Source organism: Vicia villosa, unplaced genomic scaffold, assembly GCF_029867415.1.
Source record: "Vicia villosa cultivar HV-30 ecotype Madison, WI unplaced genomic scaffold, Vvil1.0 ctg.000838F_1_1_1, whole genome shotgun sequence".
Classification (NCBI taxonomy): Eukaryota; Viridiplantae; Streptophyta; class Magnoliopsida; order Fabales; family Fabaceae; genus Vicia; species Vicia villosa.
The window spans coordinates 234,136-242,050 of NW_026705370.1; positions in this window are offsets into that span (position 1 = coordinate 234,136).

Consider the following 7,915-nt stretch of genomic DNA (forward strand, 5'->3'; position numbering starts at 1 on the left):
TTATTTGGATAGGTTCAATGATACTTGAGGAATGTTTTGGAATGAATATTTGGACTTGAATTGGACTGAAACTTAAAATTCAAATTTCAAATTTCTTACAATATTTCAAACATGATACAAGTATGTTTCAAGCATAGAATTGGTTCTGTAATTGTGTGTCTTGTGTTACTGAAGTATGCTACTTCACTTATAAGCAATGGATAAGCTTCAAAACTAAGCTACCAAGCATTCATGATATTTGAATTTTCGAATTCTTTAATATAAAAAAGTTTGAATTCTTTGGCCATGGCTTTAAATTTTCTTCATCCTCTTGCTCTAGGCCTGCTATGTACCTTCATGCTGCAGAGTGGAATCAATTCTTGATGGCTTTAGCTTAAGATCAAAGCTATGTATCATTATCCTTCACCATTTATTTTTCAATTTAACTTTAAATGTAATAAAATTAAACCAAAAAAGAAATAAAAATGCTATGGGCCTTAGGTTGGTCGTGGGAGGCCCTTAGCATCATTAGAATAATGTTTGGATCATGGAAACTTGGCCCCTTTTGGAAGAAAAACATTTTTGATCAATGTTGGTTTCATGCATTTTCCCAAAATATAACCAACTTCAACAAGGCATAAATCCCTCAATTTTTATCATATGAAGGAGTTCTTGTACTTTTTAGAAACCTCAAGATGTCCTCTTCAAGCTACTTTGGAAACTTTTTTTCATTTGGAGAAGTTATCTTGATGTTATGGCCTTTGACAAAAAACCACTTTTTGTTGACTTTTAAAATGACCTGTAATGTCTAAGCTCATATTTTTCAAATGGGGAATCCAATGACCATGGGATCAATTTCATTTGAAAGATAATTGAATTTCCTTCCAAACAAGATTTGGTTGGAATTTTTTGAATGAACGAGGAGAGAGTTATCGGCGGTCAATGTTCAGTTGACTTTTTAGGAGAAAACCCTAATTTTGAAACTTAGGGTTTTGTTGATTTTTGATCTTTCCTTGATGAATTATGATCAACCAATGATCAAATGATGAATCTTTTGACAAAATATGGATGTTGACAAAAAATTTCATTTTTGACTGTCTGTTGACTTTTCGGTCAAACCGGTCGTCTGTTGACTGTTTGAGCTGTTGACTGCGCGTCTGAGCGAATTGAAGTTTGAAAATTTTTATGGTGGTACTTTGAGATATATGGAGGTCCATGAAATCCATTTGAGGTCTCAAAAAACTTGTTCTCCTGAAAAAACAAAAACCCTAGTTAGGGACTGTTCGTGTAGGAGACAGTTAAGCGTACCTGATTTTTGTGCAGTGCTGAGTCTCTGCAGATCATGTGATTATCAGAAGACTTCTAGAACAAAAATCTTGGAATTTTGAAATGCAAATGGTTGATTTGATTGATGGTACAAAACACGGAGAATTGCACTGTTAGCAGGTTTGACAATCAACTGACTGTTCAGGCAGTAACGTAGCAGTTAAAGTAAAAATTCAACAGTTAAAGTTAATTTTTTTCTTTTTGTTTTTTGTTTTGTTAATGGTGAAAATTTATTTACATGATTTGTTAGAAAAACACAAACATAATAAATAAATAAAATATATTGTACGCGAAAGAAATTACCGATAATATCCTTGAAAAATATTTAAGGCAAAGAAAAATAAATATTTAACTGGCAGAAAACACACAAAATATTATCTGGATAATTAAACTACAGTACGACAAATAGTACGACATTTAATACTGACAGTACAAATATTACATAATATAACGAATAGTATGACAAATAAACGGTACATTATTTGAGAACAAAAGATACGACAAACTTTAAAAATGACGATTAAAAAACCAGGCTATAAATAACAACATATAGATGATTGGGAGTGTAAACGATCCATGTCCGTATTTTTCAGGACTATGCAGACAGAAAAAGGACATGATTACCACCACGACGGTGATGACCATAAGAAAACACGTATCCATCCACTTCGCCATTTTTGCCGGGGAAGAAGAGAAAAGAAAATAAATATAAGGTAGAAATTTGAGAGATGAATTGAAATTTGATGTGAGAATTTATGGAAAAAAATGAGAGGTATTTATAGAGTGAAAAGAAGGATAGAGACGTTGGGGAATGAAGTGATTCCGTACAAAAAAGGAAAATTTGAGTGGTAGTAGGATTTGAAAGAAAGTGTATGGTAGGGTTTGAAAAGAGAGATTTGAAAAGAAAGGAAAAGATTTTTGAAAATAATAGAATATAGTACAAAAATTAGTGGGAAACAAAAACTTATAATAATTTACTCGTTACTAGTACATTCTGAATCCCCGGACTCTGCGCCTGTAAAAATTTAATTCTGTACCAATTGCGTCAGTACTATTTATCTGCAAATAAATCTCAAATAAACAGCGTGTGTGAGGTGATAAACAGTAATTGGCGTTTGTGTAAGAATAAATTCAACAGCGAACCAAAATACCGTATAAGAGAAAAAAAATCTAAAAACTGAGTATTCATAAAATCAGGATATTTATGGAATAAAATCCAAGATTATATGAAACTCCCAATTTTTAGACAGAAGTCTGTTGCCTTTTTTTCTGAAAAAGATGCGGGCAAATTTTGGGGTATAACACTAACCACTGAGGGTATTCTGTAGTGACGAGGAAAACAACTTTGATTTGCTTTTGAACTTCCTCTTTGATTTTCATGGCCATCTCTGGATGAGTTCTTCTCAATTTTTGCTTGACCGGAGGGCATTCCGGCTTCAATGGCAAATGATGCTTCACTATACTGGTATCCAACACTGGCATATCCTGATAGGACCAAGCGAAGACATCTGAGAATTCTTTGTGTAGCTGTACCAAACTCTCTCTGATATCTGAACTGAGCGAAGCTCCAATCTTAACCTCTTTTCTGTTTCCATCGGAACCAAGGTTATTGATCTCTAGAGGCTCGTTGTATGGCTGAATGGCCTCTTCCCTTTGTTGAAGTAATCGTCAAAGCTTGGAGAAGTCATACGATCGCACGTTTCAACAGGGTATTTTACGATTAATCTGCATATGTGTGATAAGTTTTATTTAGACAACGAGGGAAGACTCGGTGTATGCAGTTAATAATTCTTTTGATGTTTTTTAGGGGTGTTTTTTAGGATTACCAATTTCCGAAAAAAGAAAAGGGAAAACTAACGAAGGAACAAAATGACATTTTTATTTATTGACAGTCATTTATTGAAACAAAGACCCTATAAAACAAAACTCTATTGCTTTGGGCAAAGCAAAGAGGGACATTTTCCTAAGAAATAGTAAAATGCAAATCCCTATGAAACATCTCTTCACCCTGGGCTATGGTGAGAGGACAAAATAACGGTGAAAGTTCCTACTTAGGAGTGCGAACAACAGTTGAAACTTCAACAGCTGTCCAATAGTGGCGAACCCCATTGTGCACTAGGTAATCTGGCACCTTAGGCTTAAGTTGGCCTGTGGTAGGTCTTAATTTTCACAACACTGTCTTTGCAACACTCAGACGATCTTCTTCTACTTCAGCAGACTGAGCGATGTGAGCATACCCATTCCCAAGTGGAGTATGTCAGACTTTCTTTAGAGGAAACTTCCAATCTTCTGAATGGAGAGACTCATTGTCGGAGACACTTTCGAAATCATCCTCTTATGTATTTTGATCTTGCTCTTCTCCCAAGATGGCATTGACTAGGTATGTGAACTCTAAATCAGTAGCCTCGGAAGGTGGCTTGGGGATATAATCCTCAATGATGACTTCACCGGTTGATGATGATGAATATCAAGGGTTATATATCTCTTTTGGCCGAGTAAGGTACTCGTAATCAATGTTCCATCCAGTTTGAACAATGTCTTCAAGAGAGATTTTTGAACTTTCAGTAGCGGAGTATTTCACCATGTAATCGAATTTTTTGCTTGGTTCTCCTAACGTGTCCCCAGTTTCTTCGGGGATAGGAGGAACTTCTTCTAATGAACCATGACTTCTGGTGGTGAAGCTGTTGGTAATTTCATCACTGCTTGGTTGATTCTTATTTTCAGATCCTTTAGTGGGATAACAACAAGGTGAATCACACTCTGATAGGGATATGTATCCTACCTCAAGAAGGTAGGACATACATTCCACTTCAAAATTCTCATCGGTGTCTTCGGTACCGATGGTATTGACTGCTTGCTGAACAGGTTGAAGAAAACCTCCACTGCCTCAATTCCTGTTTTGTTCTTGTTGTTGGTAGGAATATCAATATGCCCCCAACCACTGGTAGTGCCATCCTTTACAACTTGGATTGCATCTTTGTAGGAAGAAATAGACGCTGCTTTCTCCTTTCCTTTTTCCTTGTTTAAGGAAAGTGTTTGGAATTTAGTTCCACAAACTTCTTTTGGTTCTATGTCGGAGAATGATGACAAGTTGCTGACGATCAAAGCTTGTTCTCCATATACGGTTACCAATTTGTCATTTCATATAAACTTCAGTTTTTGATGAAGTGTCGGAGTAATTGCCTCAGCTTCATGAATCCATGGGCGGCCTAGCGAATAACTGTATTGTGCTGGGATATTCATAACTTGGAAAGTAATTTTGAACGTCTGAGGTCCAATAGTTATGGGAAGATCCACTTCTCCAAAAACTGATTTCCTTGATCCATCAAATGCTTTGACGATGATGTGACTGTCCCTTAGCGAGTAATCTTTGAAGGATAATCTTGACAATGTTGATTTAGGCATGACGTTGAGAGAGGATCCATTGTCTGTTAGGACTCCTGTAAGTGTATCATTCATGCAGCCAACTGAGATGTGAAGTGGAAGGTTATGGTCCACTCCTTCTTCAGGAAGATCTTCGTCCCAGAAACTTAGGTTAGTTCCTGCGGAAATGTTGGTAATGATACTGTTGAATTGTCCTACAGTAACACTTGGTTCTACGAAAGCTTGTTCCAAAACTTTCTGTGCAGCTTCCCTATGAGCTTCAGAACTCAATAGCAGGGAGAGAACAGATATCCTAGACGGAGTATGTAGCAATTGGTCTACAATGTTGTATTCACTCCTTTAGATTAATTTCAAGATCTCATCATTTTCTTTCGCTTGAACAACATTGGTTGGATGATTGTCTCGCCTATGCGGTGCTTCTTCCGAAGGCTTTTCCACTTTTTCTGTTGTTCTGTTGAAGACTCATCCACTTCTAGTGACTCGACTAACGTCAGCAATATTGACAACAGATGGTAATGGTATTTCCTCACCATTTTTAATAAATGTAGCATTGTACTTGTATGGTATAGCCTTGCTGGACTCACACAGTACAGGACCTGGTAAATAGATGACTAACGGAGCAATTGCTTTCTTCCTGCTGTCATACTTGACTTGCATTGGTTCAAATTGATTAATTTGAGGAGATACGGTAAAGACTTCGTCATCTTCTCTGTTGGCAAGAACTGTAATGGTATTTTCCTCCATCAGTTTCTGAATGTCGTTGCGAATGCACAAACATCCTTGTGAATTTCTTCGACAAATTCCGCATCTACTGTAAGGATGGAAATCTGCTCAAAAGTAGGCAAGTCCATTTAAAGTTTTATGGAATATGACTACCGATCCTTCGAGATCTTCTACTTTGTAGATTTTGTATTCTCCTGGACATCCTTGAACCATGTTGATGTCGCACTCAGTTTTGACTCGAATGTGTTGAATCCATCCTAAGTCCATTTGTTCTTGTAATGCAGCTTGAACTATAGCACATCCTTGATTATTCTTTGGACAAATTTCACATGCGAAGTAGTTGTGAGGTGGTACGTGTCCGTATCCAGCTTGTCTAGCGTGCATTTTGACGAGATTTTCCCCTATCTAACGAATGTCGTAGATTTGAATGACATTGGGGTGTTGATCTTTCATATTCACTGAAGCTTCTTTGTGTTGCGGCAAAGGATTTTCCTGGACATTGGGATTAGTATCTTTGAAGGATAGCATTCCGCTCTTCACTAATCTTTGAACGTTGATCTTGAAATTGAGACATCTATCAATGTTGTGACCTAGTGCCCCCCCTGATGATAGGGACAAGATTGGTCAGCCTTGAAGCAATGTGACGATTCATTCGCAGGATTTGGAGGGCTCTTTGTCTGAATGAGTCTTTTTGCCAATAGTGTTGGAAACAATTCTGCATATGGCATTGGTATGGGGTAAAAGGGAGGATACCTTTGTGCCCGATTGTTGTTGAAATTTGGAGGTCGAACCTGCTGCTGAGGTTGCTGCGACCCTTGTTAAAATTTTTGTTGCGAACCCTGAGGTTGATAAGCTGGCGCTAAGTTAACAACCGGAGTCACTGTAGCAACTTGAGGTTGAAACCTCTTTCTGGTTTTGTGCAAGACATTGCTGACATTTTGATATTTTTTCATCTGGAAAGAACTTCCATATTTTCTAGGACCAATAGAAGATTCTGGTTCTTTGTTCAAGCGTCCTTCTCGAACTGCTTCTTCTAAACGTACACCCATGTTTACCATCTCTGTAAAATTACTAGGTGCACTTGCAACCATTCGTCCGTAGTAAAATGGACTCACATTTTTGAGATAGATTTTTGTCATTTCTTTCTCTTCAAGTGGAGGACAAATTTGAGCAGCAACTTCACGCCATCTCTGAGCATATTCCTTGAAGCTTTCTCTATCCTTTTGAGTCATGGCCTGGAGTTGATCTCTGTCGGGAGCCATATCCAGATTGTACTTATACTGTTTGACGAAGGCCTCTCCGAGGTCTCGAAAAGTACGAATCTCTGAACTGTCCAAGTTCATGTACCATTTGAGTGAAGCACCAGTCAGGCTCTCTTGAAAATAATGAATAAGCAATTGTTGGTTATCAGTCTGTGTTGACATCCTTCGAGCGTACATCACGAGGTGACTTTGTGGGCATGAATTCCCTTTGTACTTCTCGAAATCTGGTACTTTGAATTAGTGAGGAATCTTAACATTTGGAACTAGGCAGAGGTCTGCAGCGTTCTTTCCAGATAGATCTTGTCCACGGAGAGTCTTGAGTTCCTTCTGCATTTGCAGAAACTGTTCCTGGAACTCGTCCAATCTTTCATACACGCCAGCATCCTCACTAGGAGCTTGATGATATACTTGTCCGCCCGGTGGAGGAAAAGTATGCACAAATGGTCGTGGAGAAGCCATGACAGCAGATCTTGGAAGCTCAGCATTCTGTTGTTTGGAAGCCATTGTCGTTGCTCTTGGAACTTCAATTTCCAGAGGTCTGTAACCCTCTGGTGGACGCATATCCATGGTGACTCTTGGAACTTCAGGAAACTGGGTGTATGTACCCTTCTGGAGTAAAGTTATACAGCATGCCCCAAGGTCAGTCGGGCGGCATGGTATAATGAGGAATAGGATTAGAAACAATCTCGGAAACCACAGTCCTTTGTGGCTCTTCTGGCATTGGTCGATTATGTGCAACCACCAGGGCTTCTACCATACTATTGGGCCTTTCAACAGTATCTTTGAGAGTAGTAACCTCTTCTCTAAGTTCTCCATTCTCTTGCTCAAAGTCTTCCATTCTTTTCTTGCGACTTGAACGAGTGTTGTATGGATGAGACAGCTTGAATGCCTTTGTTCACCTCCTTCTCCTCCTCTCTTTCTAGAGAAAGGAAAGTGACTATTAGATCCGTGACAATTCTCGTGTCAGTGTGTACGACTAAAGCGATGCATGATGTGTAATTAAATTGATATTTTTCAAGGAAACACCATAATTGCGTTATGAAGATCCGGCTTCACGTTCTAACATTTTCTTCTGTTTCTTGAGCTGTGCGTTCTCTGACGTGAGTTGATCAATGATCCAAGAAGCAGGAGGGATATGTTGAGAAAGCGACGATTGTGTCACTTGTCGATCGAGTATTTCAAGTAACTCATCCTCCCTTCTCAAGATGTTCTGAATCTCAACATTTTCCATGTTGATGATT